The sequence below is a fragment of the Pelodiscus sinensis genome, chromosome 9, assembly GCF_052426305.1.
Source record: "Pelodiscus sinensis isolate ZL-2025 chromosome 9, ASM5242630v1, whole genome shotgun sequence".
Classification (NCBI taxonomy): domain Eukaryota; kingdom Metazoa; phylum Chordata; order Testudines; family Trionychidae; genus Pelodiscus; species Pelodiscus sinensis.
The window spans coordinates 15,447,694-15,466,164 of record NC_143060.1 but is presented as its reverse complement, the minus strand read 5'-3'; the positions used below and the strand labels follow the sequence as shown (position 1 = coordinate 15,466,164).

At 44.6% G+C, this 18,471-nt stretch overlaps 1 protein-coding gene across 16 annotated transcripts in view; it reads left to right on the top strand.

The window, feature by feature from the left end:
• DAB1 (DAB adaptor protein 1) overlaps positions 1-18,471 on the top strand; it is a 772,627-nt gene that overhangs the window by 495,566 nt on the left and 258,590 nt on the right. For all 16 annotated transcript variants that reach the window (XM_014578749.4, XM_075936060.2, XM_075936067.2 and 13 more), the window contains one exon: positions 15,158-15,306. The gene's annotated coding sequence lies outside the window, so the exon portion shown is untranslated. The remainder of the gene's footprint in view (positions 1-15,157; positions 15,307-18,471) is intronic.

Below are 18,471 nucleotides of genomic sequence, written 5' to 3'. Positions count from 1 at the left end.
TGCCAACTTTTTTTTCCCAAACTCTCAGGTAGAAACTGTATCAACAAATTAATATTTCTTTAATGCCAGATGAGATTGAACTGACAGATACAAGTTCATCTTATCTATGCATTTACCATACCATGAAATTAGGGATCTTTCCTTCATCTATATTTCCTTCTTTCATCATGGCAAGGTGGCGTGGAGGAATTCCTTCCTCTGATGTAATGTAGTTGCTTGTATATTAGTTGGCTCTAAGTTAGTCAGTGACTATTGCACAATTTAACACCAGGCAATTTCACACCAGGATCCTAGTCTTTTATACCAAATTAGAAAGCTTTAATGTTATTTTTAAATTAAAACTTCATAGCAACAAATCAAAAGGCAATGCTTTTCCACACAGCGTGTAGTCAGCCTGTAGGAGTATAAATACTATTGCTGAACTTAAGAGGGGTCATTTTATGACCAATAACAACACCGGTAGTTGTGCCTAATAGGATACGGTAATCAAATATCACAAGGATGATTGCAGAGGAATAGGAAATACTCTTCTCTGCCATTCCCATGTAACATTTTGCAATTGGTCAGCTCCATGATTTTTGCCTTTTGATGAAGTTACAGATACAGAACTGCAGAAAATATAGGGCTGGAAAGACCTAGAGAGGTCACCTAAGCCAGCCCCTATTCTGAGACAGCACCAAGAACACTTAGATATCTCTGATGGGCAGTTATCCAATCTATTGTTAAAAACCTCCAATGATGGAGATTCCACAGTCTCCCTTGGAAGCTTATTCCAGGGGTTACTTGTTCTTTTAATTAGAAAGGTGTTTCCCCCCCGATATCTAACCTAAATCTCCGTTTTTGCAGATTAAGTTATTTACTTCTTGTCTTTCATTCGGTGGGCATGGGGAATGATTGATCACTGTTCTCTTAACAGAGAGCCCTGAGCTTATTTGAAGAATCTTATCATATTGCTCCTCAGCCTTATGTCAAGACTCTGCCCTGTTTTTTTAGCCTTTCCTCATAGGTCAGGTTTTTAAAATCTATCATTTTTGTTCCTGTCACCTGGACTCTCTCCAGTTTATATCTTGCCTACAGTATGGCGCCCAGTACTCCTGTTAAGGCTTCACCACTGCTGAGTAGAATGAGACAATTATTTCCTGTGTCTAACATATGGCACTCCTGGAAATACCCCCAGTATATTTGCTTTTTTTGCTAACTGCATTGCATTGTTGACTCATATTTAATTTGTCAGCCACTATAAGTCATTGATCCTTTTCAGCAGTATTTCCTCCTATACATTTAGTCCCCATTTTTAGGTATACATTTGATTCTTAGGTGTAGATCTTTTGCACATGACTTTATTGAATTTTATTTTGTTGATTTGAGACCAGTTCTTCAGGTTGTCAACGTCATTTTGAACTTTAATCCTGTCCTCAAAAATTGCTGGCAGTCCCTCCCAGTTTTAGTGTCACCCACAAATGTGAGAAGCATACTGCCTATACATTATCAAAGTAATTACAGGCAGTCCCCGGGTTACGTACAAGATAGGGACTGTAGGTTTGTTCTTAAGTTGAATCTGTATGTAAGTCGGAACTGGCGTCCAGATTCAGCCACTGCTGAAACTGACTGCCAGTTCTGACTTACATACAGATTCAACTTAAGAACCCCAAGCTTCCCCAAGTCAGCTGCTGCTGAAACTGATCAGCGCTGATTCCAGGAAGCCTGGGGCAGAGCAACTCTGCCTCGGGCTTCCTGTAGTCAGCGCTGGTCAGTTTCAGCAGCGGCTGACTTGGGGACGCCTGGGGCAGAGCAGCTGGGGTGCTGTTGGGTTGCTCCAGTAGCACCGCTCCTCGGCGCTACTGGACCAACCCAGCAGCACCCCACCTGCTCTGCCCCAGGCGTCCTGATTCAGCCACTGCTGAAACTGACCAGCAGCAGCTGAATCAGGACCTGGGGCAGAGCAGCTGGGGTGCTGCCAGGTTGGTCCAGTAGCGCCCAGAGTGGCGCTGCAGGACCAATCGGCAGCGCCCCAGCTGCTCTGCTCCAGGGTCCAAAACAAAAGCCTGGTCTGCTGGGGGGGGGGCACACTAGTCGTGCCCCCCCCCCCCCCCAGCAGACCAGGGACACCGGGAGCAGAGCCACAGCGGCAGCGGGGTGCCGCGCCTCTGAGGCTTTGCTCTGGCAAAGTCTCAGAGGCGCGGGACTCCCCGCGGCTGCGGCTTCAGTCCCAGTGCCTGTGGTCTGCTGGGGACGGTCCCCAGCAGACCACAGGCACAGGGACTGAAGCGGCAGCAGCGGCGGTTCCCCGCGCTTCTGAGGCTTTGCTCTGGCAAAGCCTCAGAAGCGCGGGAACCTGCTCGGTGCCCCTGGTCTGCTGGAGACGGTCTCCAGCAGACCAGGGGCACCAGAGCAGCTTACGAACGGGGCTTTCTCGCCCCGGAGCTCGCAGGTAGCAATCCACTACCTCGACCTCCGGGGCGAGAAAGCCCCGTTCGTAAGTGCGGATCCGACATAAGTCGGATCCGCGTAAGTCAGGGACTGCCTGTAATGAAAATATTGAATAGTATGAAACCCAGGACAGACTAGTGTTGTGGGGCTATGTCTACACTACAAGGTTTTTGCACAAAATGGTTGTTTTTGTGCAAAAACCTGCAGAGTGTCAACACCTCAAGCGTGTTTTCGTGCAAGAAAATGTAGTCAATCGACATAACAGAGGGCTTTTTGCAGTGTAGGTATACCTCCTTCTACAAGGTGTAACTCCTTTTTGCACTACAGCTCTTGCGGTTAACTGGTTAACTAGTTAAACTAGATTTTATATCCCTAGGTCATACCCCACTAGATATGTCCATTCCAGTTGACCGAAAACCACTGATAACTACTCTTTAAATATTGAATTATTTATAGACGTTGGAATTTCTTTGATAGGAGAGGTTCAGAGTATGTCTGCTCTTGGAGTTGGGGGTTTGATTCCCAGCTCGTGTTGACATACTCACACTTTAGCTCTCAATGACCTCGTGTACTAAATGTTGCATAGATTGCACTCTATAAACTGGAACTGTCTGGTCTGGCAATATCCATGGTCCAATGGCAGGACTTCAGATAACCGGGATCAGAGAGTCCTGGGGTGCTGCAGTGGGGGAATGGGATGAGTGGGGGAGGGGACCTGGCATGATGCAGGAGGAGGGCGGGAACCCAGCATGACGCAGTTGGGTTGCATGCGGGGGCCGGGAGCCCGCTGTGTGGCCTATTAGAGCTGCAGATAGGGGGGGAGCCTGACACGTGTCTTAGCTGAGCTGTCTGGGGGAGCCAGAAGCCAGGAAGCCTGGTGCATGGCTCAGGTGGACTGCGGGGGGTGAGAGAGTCAGAAGTTCGTGGGGAGGGAAGGGGCTGGAGGTGGTAAGGAGGCCAGAAATGACCTTCCCTGGCCCAGCAAAATCCCTCATTCGGGACCAGTCAGGGATTCCGGAACTGGGAAGTCTAATGTGTAGTGTAGCCAGTGTGGCAGCAGCATAGACTGCGGGAGAACTCTGTTCAGTTCCCTACTCTAAATCAAGAAGAATGGGGATTTGAAACTGATCTTCCACATCTCAGGTTTGTTATGGGCTGTTTTGAGGACATGTATATATTCTTTATAAAGCTCATATTATGTAGCTCTCTCTTTCTGGATTGTGCTATATTCTCTTCCAGTTTGGTTTTTAAAATCAGATATTTTTATGCTACATGATGCAGGATGTATTTTGTTTGTCAACACAAATAGACCCTGTCAGTCTTTCCATATTATATCTTAGCATTTCCCAGGATAATTTGGAAAATTTGTTTGTTAAGGAAATCAGTAAGAATTGTGATGCCCTTTAGAAAATTAGTTTTGTATCACATTTGATGTCACTGTCTGAGACTAAATAATCCCATTTTGTCATTATAGACTATAGTACATCAATTGTGTCATATGTCAGAATCAGCAGAGGTGGCGTGTGCTTCTTTTTTCTATTTTGTATTGCATTACCATTAAAAATATTTTGGAAATCGTATAGCCTTATATAAAAATAGTCTAGCCTATGTGATATCATGTATGGATTGTGCTGCCCAGCCCACCGATTTTACATTGATTGACATTCAGTTGTTATGTAGGAGGTTGTGTTTTAGCATTGGAATGGCATATGCAAGTTACTGATTATGCCTCCATTAGAATGACAGCAGCAATTCTCCCCAAAGGATTTAAGCAAAATTACTTTGTTTGATACAAATTTCTTTTTTAATTGTGAATAGTCCCAGGAGAAAGATGGTGCCTATTTGCCTTTTTTTTCTCCTCTTGCTAGTATTTCAGTTACAAATCTTCAAGCAATCTCAGTGCAAACCTTGAAAGGAAATACAGTTTTAACACAAAACATTTAATTGTTTATAAGGTTTTGTGCCGTATTTCTTGGGCATCGCTTTTTAAGTTTACCCAGGTATTTTATAAATAAACAGTAAGTAATAGGTGTTTTGAATTGTTGAAAAAATAGTATAATTCTGCTTTTCCCAGTTTTAAGAGTATCACTGGGAGCCAAATATTTGGAATATGATTGTGACAAGTATAGTAATTTGACTGAATGGTGTTCCTGGGAAAAGCCAACAATAATGTAGCCTTTATATTGCAGTGTGGTAAGCAGGTAGAGTTCCCACTGTGATCCAGACAGAATAAACATAAACTGGATCTAGTCGAAATGTTACCCATTTCCTGGTGTTTGCCTTTCTCATTAATAAACATGAACTGTGGCAACAAAACACTGAATTTCACTCTAAGGCCATGTCTACACTAGGAAACTATTTTGAAATGACTAAAAGTGACTTTAACTCCTGATTTAACAAAACTGAAATAGCGTTTCCCCACTATGGGGAAGCTTCGGAATAAGTTAGAATTAGTTTGAAATAGCGCACCCACATTCAACGGCGCCTGCTTCAGACTTAGAGCCCCCAGGAGCACTCTGGGGAGGGCACCAAGAGGACGGATACTTCCTGTGGCTGCTTGGTCTTGTCAAGCTACGACGTTTCCTTTCTGGGCTCCTCTCTACGTCCATGTCTCACAAGCCACTCCTCCACTGCTTCCTCCCTCGCAGGACACAAAAGGGATGCAGTGGGCACATGCCTTCTCATGCTCTCGTTGCCCTTGCCGATGCAACAGTGCTCAGCATGGAGCCAGAACTGCTGCAAAGTAGGGATGTTAGGTGCTGGTTAATTGAATAATTGAGTAACCACATGAAATCTTTGGGGTTACTCGACTATTCTGTAGTCCCCAGGGGGTGGAGCCTGCAGCCAGTGCAGTCTGGCCTCAGTCCCAGGGAGCCCCCTCTCTGTCCCCTAATACATTTAATATACAGAGCAACAGCAGGGGTAGGTCCCGGAACTAGCGTGAGCTGGGACTGAGCAAGTTTGGCTCAGTCCCGGCTCATGCTGGGTTTGGGACCGACCCCCGCTGCGGCTCTGCATTTTAAATGCATGTAGTTGATACCATTAACCAATAATCTTTAGCTCATCGATTAATTGACTATTATAGCCCTACTTTTTAGAGTCCCCCCCCCTCCACTGCGGAGCGTGGCTGCCAGGGAACTCCACACGTGGCTACTGGGTCATGACCCAGTAGTAGGTCAAAGGTTGTGGAGCTCCCTGCATGGCTGCTGGGAAGCCTTCCCCCCTCGTCCACACCGTGGAGGTCTGTATGCAGACCCAGTGCTCCATATCCTGTGATCCTAAGTTTGGGAATCACTGATCTATGTGTTTTGTGAAGAAATACATCTTTATGTTTTCCTTAAACCTATTGCCTATGAATTTTATTAAGGGACCCATAGTTCTCGTGTTATGTGAAGGGGTAAATTACAATTCCTTTTTCACTTTCTGCACACCATTCATGTTTTCGTTCTCTATATCATATCCCCCTTGGTCATCCCCTCTGGAATCTGAACAGTTCCAATCATTTTAGTCTCTCTTTAACAGAAGCTGCTTCATACCCCTAATCTTTTTTGTTGCTCTTCTGTGCAATTTAGTCAAAGGATTGTGCAGAAAACCTCACATCATCCCCTTCTATTCCAATCACTAGCACTTAGTCCATTAGGCCAGAGTAAGAATGTGATACATTCAGTCTATTTTACAGTTTCCAAAAAAAAGAGTGATTTCGGACTAACTCTACTTTTGATGTTGTTAAACCGTTCTGCCAGGACGGAAAGGTTTGCCATCTAGTTGCAGAGGTCTGTGATGCTGTGCAAAGCAGACCTGTGTGCTTCAGGCTTGACGGAGGCAAAATCTTTTCCATTGGATTGTCTCATTAAGAATTTTGTGTGCGTTGCCTGAAATAACACTGTTTGTACACAAGGCTGCCTTTGTGTCTTTATCTTTGGGTGTCTACTGAGGTTAGAATGATTCCAACAGTCACGCCCCATAAGAAGATAGGCTGCTGTGAACAAAGCAGAACATGCAGTTCAATGGAGATGCGCTGCGCATTAAGATGTATTATTGGCTTGTAAATATGAAAGAACAGAGAAAGTGGGGAAAGTCTTCTCCACCCACTCTTAGGAGGATGATATTAGTACCCCGGGAGTACATTCTCAGTGGCTAACAGTTAATAATAGCATTCGTAGATATTGCTATTATCAAAAGACTAGCACACAATGGGCAATGTAAAAAACGCTACTAGAAAATATCTTAGAATCGTCAGTGCAGTTTTTTATTTGAGTGAACAAACAGTGCTAATTATTTTTTAAAAAAAGTTTATAGGGATTATATGGGTATAGGAGAAAACCTTCTTCTTCCCTCCCTTGCATATTTTATTTGTTAATTTCCTTTCTTTCTCTGTGCCTATAATCTTGTTCAGCTTTATATCATGTCTTATAGAATATAAGTAATATTAAAAGATAAAATATTAATGTTACGTATATGTCCTTTCTCATCATACTAAAAATACGACAAGGAAGAAGTCACAGGCAGCTGGAACTAGGAATGTTAAATTTAGATGAATTAACTAATTGAATAGTCAATGGGATTTCCATCAACTATTCAATTAGTCAATAAGGGTGCCTCCACCTTTGAACTGTAGCAAGAACCTGGCAGGCTACAGTTCAAAGGTGGAAGCTCTTCAGGAAGCATGGGCCCAGTGGAGGACTGGCCCATGCCCCCTGCAGTGCCTAAGCCTTTGAAATGTACAAGAGCCCTGCCAGGACTGTTGTACATTTCAAAAGCAGAGTCACAGCAGAACCCGTGTGAGTGGAGTTGCTTCGCTTTAGGGATGTAACAGTGTAGTCGATTAATCGGTTAACCGATAAGCAAAAGCTTATCGGTTAGTGCTATAGACTATGTGCATTTCCCTCCCATCCCCACCAGTAAATTTTTTAGCATGCTGGTCAGCAGCCCGGCTCATTTCTGGCTGAAGCCGGGTCTGGGACCTACCCCTGCTGTGGCTCTGCATTTATAGTGTATTAGGCCAGGCAGACAGACAGCCCATCTCAGTTCTGGTTCATGCTAGATCCGGGAGCTCAGACAGGAGCTGCTGTCACCCTGCACTGCTGCCTGCTCCCCTTGTGGACTACCTTCTGCTGGGCACCCGGTGCGGTTGCCGCTCTTGCCCCCAGGACTATAGAATAGTCAACTAACCAATAAGAATTCATGAGGTTACTCGACTATTCAATTGACTGATATTTAGTCCCTGCTTGTGCCATTTCCTGCTTTGTCTCTACCTCCCCTTCCCCCTGTAGCGGTGGCTTGGGGTTTGCCCTCGGGCTTCCCGCCCCGTGCCTTTCCCACCTCTTGTCCCTTTCCGTATCATCCTTCCCCCTTACAGGGTCCCTTCTTTAGTCTTCCCTTTTGGCTGGTGGCTCTGTCCCCTGGCCTGTGTCCCACAGTGTTAGTTCCCCGGCGCCGGCTTGGCCCTCCTGTCCTCCAGCTGTAGATGGACCTGGCCCTCTGCCGTCGGTCTGCTCCTCCCCAGGGCTCCCAACGGCGCGGTTCCCAGGGTTGTCCGGTGCTCCCCCATCCTCCCGGGCTTGCTCGCCACCTGTGGGGATCGAGAGCATGCCCAGTTCCTGCCCTCTCCCCCCTTTCTCTTCCGTCCCTCCTCCCTCTTGTACACGCCTGTCGGCATCACGCCCCCGCTCTGTGCCAGGGCCGGCCAGTTGCTCCTGGGTCCTAATACCCGCCACTCCTGGCCCCAACCCCTCCGTGCCTGCGCTCTTGCTGCGACTCCCGATGCTCTGGGAGCCGGCAGCGTCGGCGTCTGGGCCGCGGGGGACTACCAGCAAGCGGTCTGCAGTACGGGGGATAGCTCCCCCGTCACCCCCCCCCCCATGGAAATGGTGCTGGGGGAACCGCTTTTAAGCTGGCTCCCCCCAGCACCAGCCTCTGCTCCCCCCACTTGCTGCCTTTCTCTGACAGTCAGCAAGGGAGGGAAGCGACTAATTGCATCACTAGTCTACTAGTCTTTTACATCCCTAGCTGGAACTCCTTAGAATTTAGACTGACACCAGTTCAGGACATTTATCCTTTGGTATTTTTATATAGCTTCATACATAATTTTCTTAGACTAAATTAAGTGTAGAAATTGCTGGTATCTTCTATTGGTGAAAGCGTAGAACTACAAATAATTCTTAACACTTTACATTTGCATTTCTCATTGTGGGACTTGCCCCCTGGAAGGACCACTCATTGGTCATGAGCAGACCACTGAATTATTCTTCAGTAAGTCTTTATAGTTTGTGGTTGCAGAGAAAGACTTCATTGCAACTGAGACACATTTTGGTGTGGCAACATCTGCGTGAGTTTGTAGACAGCCTGAAATGATATTGCCAGTATGTGAATTGCACCACTCAACTGCTAATAATAATCCTTTACATGTAATATGGTTAACCATTTCATTGTTCATTAGAGAATGTAAGAAAGGAGAGAAGGTGTCATATTATGAAGGTCTTTACTATGGATGTGATAGTGTACATGTTTAAACAGTTAACCGATGAGCCTGGGCTCATTGATTAACGCTCACAGATACATGCAAGGCTCCTTCCTCCCTCCCCCTTCTTGCTGCCTCTGTATGAAAGGCAGCAACACAGAGGGGCAAGCGGCAGCTGGTGCTGGCAAGGAGCTGGCTTTTAAGCAGGCTGTCCATAAGCACTGGCTCCCAGGGAGCTTCCTGCCCCTGATATAGGCTAAGGGGGGGGGGGGGGAAGTGGCTCCACAGGAGCTGGTATGCACAAGGAGGTGACTTTTAAGCAGAGCCATTTCTCCCCACCCTCCACCCCCACCCCGTAAATGTACAAGTGCTGAAAATTTCAGTGGAGGCTGGTGGGGAGAGCGCTGGGCCTCGCTTTGCCAGGCTGGCATGGCTGGGTGGGGGGGAGACAGAAGGGGCCCAGGCTGGTGTGGAGGGGGGAAGAGAGGGAGAAGGGGCCTGGGCTGGCATGGAAAAGGTTGGGGGGCAAGCGGAGGGAGAAGGGGCCCAGGCTAGTGTGGCTGGGTGAGTGGGGAAGAGGAAGGAGCCCAGGCTGGTGCAGCTGGGGGAGGGAGAAAGGGCCCCGGCTGTTGCAGCTGTGGGCGGAGGGAGAAGTGGCCTGGGCTAATGTGGTTGCCTATCCCCAGTGGCCAGGGGAGAGCTGGGGTTGCCTACCCCCGCATGAGAGGGGCATTGGTGAGCATAGCACGCAGGGGCGCAGCTGCCTCATGTTTTCTAATTTGCATTACTTTGCACTGATCAAAATTGAAAATTGCTCTTCTGTGGTGGTTTTAAATAGTTGAAATGAAGAATTTTGATCTAGTCTCATGTCAGAAAGTCAGATGTTGTTTAAGAATAGTTTGGAGATAAATGTATTCACAATAGACCGGCTGGATTTAAAATAGAATAGACCTAGAATACAAGGAGCTGATAGAGAAGGTATCTGAGCCTTTAGCTATCATCTTTGAAAAATCATGGAAGACAGGAGAGATTCCAGAAGACTGGAAAAGGGCAAATATGGTGCCGATCTATAAAAAGGGAAATAAGAACAAGCCAGAAAATTACAGACCAGAAGTTTAACTTCTGTGCCAGGAAAGATAATGGAGCAAGTAATTAAGGAATTGATCTGCAAATATCTGGAAGAAAATAAGGTGATAGGTAACAGCCAGCATGGATATGTAAAGGACAAATCATGTCAAACCAATCTGATAGCTTTTTTATATGTTACCATTCTTGATGCTGATTTGTATCCATTTATTCTGGTGCATAGAGACAGTTCGGTTTGACTTGAAAGTTACCATCCTCAGGCAAAAAAGCTTAAAAACCAAGCTGCAGTGTGAAACTGCTGAGCTGGAATTCATATGCAAATTTGACACCATCGGAATTGGCCTGAGTACAGATTGGGAATGTCTCACTCATTACCATAAGTAATTTTCCACTTTAGTTATTCGCATCCACTTACCACCCAGATTGAATTAGCTCTGATGTAACACTCCCATCTCTATTCCTGTTTCTTTTGCTTTCCCTTCATGCCTCTAATGCAGTGAGTTGCAATTCTCAAAAGCTTATTTCATAATAAAATTATTTATTCTTCAAGGTGCCACTAGACTTGTTTTCCTGGATCTTGTGACATTTCAGTCCCATATATGATTCCTTATAGCCAATAATATAACTAAAAGCAAACTAATAATGAGTTTTGTACAAACACATCACAGAGGTTCTGAAATACAAATACCAGAGGCCATTCACACCCTTGCTGTCTACTACAAACATTTTTGGAAAGAATAGCTTGTGAGATTGTGCGTTACAATTTACTGTAATGGAGACTTCAAACTTCTGCTGAAACTAATTCCTTTATATCTGTAATAGCTTTTGCATGCCTTTCTTCTTTGCATTTTGTTGGGATGTGATTATCTAACACCTGTTCATGCATGGAGGATCACTTATACATCCAAATTCAAAACTTTGGGTATTAGATGACTCCTGGGATGTCAGTCAGATTTGCTTTCCCCTCCCATCCTAATATATTAATGTTGTTGATTATGACAAATAAATGAATGATATTTTACTCACAGTCAAAGTTACTCACCCCAGGTGACTGATTGGTTAAATAGAATTTTATGAGGTTGCTTTAAAATACAATTTTATGCTTCAGTACAACACAGTCATTCTCATGCCTGAGTGTAATGCTTGAAACTTCAGAAGGCTGTTGTGCTTCTGCAGATCTTTCTTTCCTGTAGACAGGTAGGATTGTGTGACCTGGGATGTAGCATTTCAATGTACTCATTTGAGCTGTAAAAAGCTCTAGTTCTCCATGGAGTTCTTTGGGGCTTGTAAGCAATCCATTTTCTTATGTGTGACCTCTGTGATTTCATGTGTCTTATGTGAGAGCAGCAACCACTGGGTGGTTTGCTATGGATCTTTCTAGGTTTTTGCTTATGCATTTGGGTCCGTCCTGTCCTTGATTATGGTATTAAAACTTATTAAACCATAATATTAAAATTGACTGATCTATACAACTAAGTAATATGAGGCAGGTAAGTAAAATGCACCTCTCTTTGAAGTTGTTAAACTCTAACCCCTAGAAAAAAATCTAATCAAATAGAGTGTAGAGGAGATTCAAAATGAGACCTTCCTTGGGAGGTAGAACATGCACTATCTCAGAATTACATAACTTTTTCCTGTGAACTTTTCTCCACTTGAAGCTTCTCCATCATCAGGCTCTGAACAGTTGTAATCAGAAACTGTATAATTAATAGAGGGTTGTCCCTTGGAGAAAAAAATAGCATAATCATGTAATTAGAGAATGTGTACGTACATGTGGGATCTGAATTAAGGTTGGACAGGAAATTCTTAAGTTTTGAGTGCTTGACTTTGTAATCTCAATGATCTGTTTTAACGTATTTCTTGTGTATAATTTTCTGTTTTTTTCAAAAGCAAACTGAAAAACCAGACATTCCCTTTATGTGATGCCATATTGACACCTGTATGGGTCATCGACAGGGTTGGAATTTTAAACCTACAATGCAGATTATAGTAGTTAGGATTTACTGTCGTGGTGTCCTGAAAGGTCTCCTGCTCCATCAGTGATGATAACCATTCAGATGCATGCATGTGGCTACTTGCGCAAGTCAACACAACACAGACCTCTGTTACTAGCACTGACAGAGTAACTGAGATGAATAATAATAATAATGAACCGGCATTTTTATTGTTATTGGCACTTCACAAAGAAAGGTGAATAACATTTCCATTTTACAAATGGGGAAACAGAATCACAAGGAGAAGTTACTTGTCCATGGTCACCACTAGGCTTGTGGAAGACCGAGGAATAGAAAATGGGTCTCTGGAGTCCCTGTCGTGCACCTTATCTACCACATCAGACTGCCCTTAGAGTTGGTTCTCAGAACCAAAAATACAGGAAGATGAGATGTGCGTTCCCCACGCTGATTTTCCAACCTGTCTCTCTTCCAATTGCCCTCCTGACTCCCAAGCTCCGCACCCAAACCACCCAAGCTTACACTGATTCTCCTTGACCCACGCACGAGTTCCAGTCTCTGTCTACCCACTCTCAGTCTCAGTCTTCTTGCCAAGCCAATCCATCTCACCAGACTTCTTGTCCCAATCTACTTCCTTCTCTCCTCATTAGCCAAGTCTTGTCCCCTCTGCATTCACATCAGATACCTTTCTTCTCCACACCGCCTGTGTGACAGCAAAGAGGTCATTAAAAGCACAGGGGAGACAGTAGGGATGTAATTGGGTAACCGGTTAACTAGTTACCCGGTAAGTATCACCCTTACTGGTAAAAGATGCCCAACCCAATCAGAGCAGTCCTCTGCTTGCAACATGCCACAGGCTGGGGGCTACCCCTCATTGTGGGCGAGGCCAGCAACTGGCAACTCCATGGAGCTGGGGTCAACAGCTGGTTGCCCTGTGGAGCTGGGGGCCAGTGCCTGGCAACCCTGTGGTTAGCCATGTAACCAATAGAATTTTGATTGATAACATGGTTAATATTTTTTTACATTTTTACATCCCTAGGATCCCTGATTCCAGCGGGTGTGCATGGACCCATCCTAGTTCAGAGCAGGCCTAGGGAAGTACAGCTTTGCCCCTGTAGCGGGGTCCAAATACCCCTCTGAGTCTGTCCCCACCCCCTCCTTTGTCTCCTCTCCTGTCCCCACATCCCTATGCCCCCAGCACACTCACCAGCAGGGCAGCAGCCCTGGGACTTGCACTCACCTGGGAGTAGCGCTTGGCTGAGGAGGAGGGGCAGAGTCTCTTCCCTGCCCTGCCCAGCCCTTTGCCTGCAGGCAGCAGCTCCGGGGCTGGGGTTGGGTTGCAGCAGGCAGAGCGTAGGGCTGCCCAGGGCTGGCTACATCCTGGCTGGTCACAGCGGGGCACTGGGGAAGGGGCTTCCTGACTATGGTACGCCCACATCTTGAATACTGTGTACAGATGTGGTCTCCTCACCTCAAAAAAGATATTTTGGCCTTGGAAAGGGTTCAGAAAAGGGCAACTAAAATGATTAGGGGTTTGGAACGGGTCCCATATGAGGAGCGGTTAAAGCGACTGGGACTTTTCAGTTTAGAAAAGAGGAGACTGAGGGGGGATATGATAGAGGTCTATAAAATCATGACTGGTGTGGAGAGGGCTGATAAAGAAAAGTTATTTATTAGTTCCCATAATAGAAGAACTAGAGGACACCAAATGAAATGAATGGGTAGCAGGTTTAAAACTAATAAAAGAAAGTTCTTCTTCACACAGCGTGTAGTCAACCTGTGGAACTCCTTGCCAGAGGAGACTGTGAAGGCTAGGACTATAATAGAGTTTAAAGAGAAGCTGGATAAATTCATGGAGGTTAGGTCCATAAAAGGCTATTAGCCAGGGGATAAAATGGTGTCCTTGGCCTCTGTTTGTCAGAGGCTGGAGAGGGATGGCAGGAGACAAATTGCTTGATCATTGTCTTCGGTCCACCCTCTCTGGGGCACCTGGTGCTGGCCACTGTCAGCAGACAGGATACTGGGCTAGATGGACCTTTGGTCTGACCCAGTACGGCCGTTCTTATGTTATGTTATGTTATGTTATGTTATGTTTTATGTTATGTTACTCCGTGCACAGCCTGCGGGGAACAGCGCAGCGTAGCCCAATCCGTGGCACGCCACATGTGCTGGCTGCCCAGCCCTGCCTCTGCGGAGCAGGCCCAGCCCTGCCCCCGCCCGAAGCAGGAGACAAGAGTTGGGGATGCACGTGCACCTCTTCCCCCTTCTCCCCCCCAGCCGGCAAGTTAACAAAGCCCAGCTGGAGCGTGGTGCAGCCTCTTTGATCCAGCCCAGCCCAGCCCAGCCCAGCATTCATCCCTCCTAGGCTGCACAGCACTCCACCTGGACTGGAACAAAGAGGGGCAATTGCCTGGCCAGCTGGCCATGGCGATTGACTCCTAGGGGTGCTGCGATCAAGCAGTCAATCGTGATCGACTGGTTAGTGACCACTGCTCTAGGCTGCTCAGTGAGTGTGGAATCTTCAGAGATTTTTGCTGATAAAATTGTGTGTGTCTGAACTACACCTTTTTCAAAGTCTTCTAACTTGTCCAGATTTGGGTGGACTTTCATGGACAATGGCAGAAGGACCTTTCTGACACAGAGGCCAGCCCCCAGCATCCAAAGCATGGGTGTGCAACAGCTGTGCAAAGAAAGCGTTGACAGAATTTTTTAACATTGTCGAAACAGCACGTTTTTCTTTATCCCCATTTTCAGAAGTTACTGAACTGTCCAAAAACAAACACCTAAATAAAATAATTTTAGCCTGAGACAAATACCCTGCATGTAAAAATGTGTCCCAGACTTTTAGGTTGAAAAGTTATAAGCAACTGAAAACTGGGTCTTATAATGGGAAGTGTCAGATTACCTTAATAATAGGAAGCAGTACTAGCCCTATTTATATACATAGCCATATAAACAGTTTACTCTGAGATTTATTTAATGTGAATTATCTAGTAGTGGTGATCTAAGCAGTGTTCTTGTTTTCATTAAAAAGGCTCTGGTAACTCAGCCATAAAAATTGCTCTGAAATTTGTCAGTAAAAGGTCTTACACTAAGATCAGGGATTTGAGGGTGATTGTTGACAGTTTGAAAAAGGGTTTTATTACTTGTTTTATTACTTGTTTTTATGTTAAGGGCCAAATTATGCTTTCTGATGAATACTCTCTACCTCCGCTGATTTCTGTTGCAGACCTGAAGAAAGACCTGCCCTTCACACATGGTTGATGGACTGCATGGAGAGCACTGAGGGTGGAGTGTGTGGAGTCCCTCTGTAGGGACCTAAGCAGAGGGTGGATTGTATCTCAGGGTTGCTGCTCCCCAGTTCTGCATGTGTAAGAGGTGAGTTCTGTGTGCATTGCAGGAAAACAGCTGAAAAAGAGTGCCATCTATGGGGGCACAATTCTTAGTGTTTTTTAAATGCTGAACTGCTTTGTTAATTTTTTACTTCCTGGGTAAAATTTCCAAAAGTCATCAGAGAGTTTAGGAGTCTAAGTCCCCTTTGGCATCTGCAGCAAACTCATCAGTGCATCAGCAAGTCTCGGAGCCTGGGTTCACAGGGCTTTATGTACAAGGCCAAAAAATAGGAATAAAGACATTTGGGCTGAGATTAGAGCCTGGGTTCGGAAACTGTGTGTGCGCGCATATGTGCGTGTGTGTGTGTCTGGCTATTTTTAGTGCTATGCTGCCAGGTTGAGTCAATTGACCTGGGCTTTGAGATGCTGCCCCAAGGTGATGGGTTTTTTTTTTCTGCAGTGTACAAGATACTTTTAAAAATTACAGCCAATGTCTTATCATGGCATGATTTTGTTGTCCTTTCTTTCTTTCTTTCTTTCTTTCTTTCTTTCTTTCTTTCTTTCTTTCTTTCTTTCTTTCTTTCTTTCTTTCTTTCTTTCTTTCTTTCTTTCTTTCTTTCTTTCTTTCTTTCTTTCTTTCTTTCTTTCTTTCTTTCTTTCTTTCTTTCTTTCTTTCTTTCTTTCTCATGAAAATAATAACTTCAAGTAATGAGCAATCTGAGGTAATTTAAGCCACATTTTAGATCAAGGGGGTTACGTTTTACTCTTGATGTACGTACACGCATAGTTTCCCTTAACTTTCAAGGGAGCTATATATGTACATATGTACACATGCGTATTCAGGACTTTGAGCATATGCAATTATGAAACCACCTATATTTCTGTACTATTTCCCCTGTTTTTCCAGATACAAGATCACTCCTCAACTGTTTTGCTGTCACAGTTTCTCATTTTGCCATTCTGCTTGTTTTTGTGGGGATCAATAACTCCACAGAGCAGAAAGCCATGGGAAAGTCAGGGATTCTGTGCTCCAGAGTGGTACAGTCTGTGGCTTAACAAACTGAAGAATATGAAGGAGCATGCTAAGGATTCCATGGGAAGGGCCTTTCCTCTAGGTGGGAGAGGTTGCAGACAATCCCATGGGTGACTTAAACTGGAAAAGGGGATGTAGTGGATCAGGGAGCAATGAAGAAGAGAATGGCTTGAAGGATACATTATATCAGCTTGTCAGCAAAAAGCCATTATAATGAAAATGAGGTAGTTGTCTTCATATAAAATGTAAAGAACCTGATCCAGAAACCACTGAAGTCAATGGATATTCTCTCATTGATTCTGAAGGGATCTGGAATATGTTTGAAGCGCACCAGACATTGGAACCAGAATTTCACCCAGATACAGGCTGAATCTCTCTAGTCCGGCACTCTTGGGACCTGACTGGTGCGGAATCAGAGAATTTGCCAAACCATGGGAGGAAAATATTTTCTAGCAGCATTACCAATCCTTCCATTGCTTATTTGGCTCTTAGAAGACATTTAGGGTAAATTAGAGCTAAATAACAGCACAGGACACTGAGCCAGGCCTGGTGACTATAGACAAACTTTATGGGACTATAGGAAACTTGGCCACATCCATGATAAGCGAACATCCAGGTAACTAAAATCATGCTCGACCATTGATGCTGCCAGACCAGAGAGTGCCAGTCTAGAGAGGTTCAACCTATAGTTTTCTCTCAGGTCAGGACTCAGTGACATGGAGATGATTTGCGGTGTGTTGGGGAGACATAAAAACTAATCTAGCCTGACAAGTGGGAGTACTTTACAATTAAAACTGAAATGGTTTCCACTAAGGATGTTAAGAAGTAGTCGACTAGTTGCATAATTGAGTCGACTAGTCAATTTCCCCCCTCCCCCCCACCCTTGCTGCCTCTATCAGGTGGAGGCAGCAATGGAGGAGAGGAAAGAGGGGTCCTTCAAAGCGGCAGAACTGCACAGAGCTGTGAAGCGAACGTGCCCCTGTAGCGGCTCTTGTACATTTCAAAGGAGGAATGTGGAAGTGCCTATTGACTAGTCAAGTAGTTGATGGAAATTCCATCGACTACTCGACTAGTGAATTAATCGTTAGTTAACATCCTTAGTTTCCACATTAGGAACTTTCACCTACCATTCAATGCTCAGGTAGCAGTGATATGAAATAAAGCTGGAGTATGAGACTTCATTTCCTTGCTTTTGTTGTTTGTGTCAAAATCTTAATGTTGCTTAAATATCTATCATGCAGTAATATAAATGTGATTTACAAAAGCTTTTCATAGCAAGTGGTGCATTATTAATGAGAACTTTAGCGTCTGTCATTTACTAGCAAGATCAGGTGTTGTCTTTAATTTCCAGGATTAATGGCATATAAAAGGGACTTCCGTCCTTTCCTCTCATGATCCTCCGGACTATGAGACCTTTTTAACTATGGACTTTGTTTAACTATGATCAACTTTTCCCAAGAAAGGTAGACTGGGGAGAGTGGATCCAATTAAGTAAAAATAATTTTGTTGTTTATCAGATATTGTTAGAACTTGTTATGTGCAATTGCAAAGCCAGATGAGTAGAGCATCTGCCCTTTTGCAATGGGCAAAGAACCAGGGTGCAAGAGTTGTGACAGAAATCTGTGTTTTTGGATAGTTAAGTTACAGAGAAGGTTTTGTAGTTCCTACAGTTATATGTCTGAAGTTTTAATTTTCATGTGCTTAGGCTATTCTTGGTCAAACAGAACATTGCAGAATACCATTCCAGAATATCTGGAGAGGTCTTGAGTATAAAAAAAATCTTTCCAGATTTTTATTAATCCCTCATATACATTCAGATTGTACTGTCAACGTTCTTGAATCTCCCTGATCCCCATCTTCCAGCCTTTTTTTTTTTGTAACTGTATAGTGGGGTTGAGGGTTATGGTCTGGAAATATCTTGGTCTAGTTATTGATTTAGACTCACCAATTTAGACAGATTTATTCTGCTTGTTCCAGGGAATAAGACAGAAAAATGCATTTCTCCTATTGCAGTTAATAGATTCAGGAAGTAATTTGCAGATGTGGAAACAATGGCTCTTATATAATAGAACAAACTGCATAACTAATGCATGAGGAAGATAAGCCTGTATTGTTAAGATTTTCACATTTTACTCTTATTTGTAAGCTGTATATTGCTCTCTTGTGCTTTCCACCATT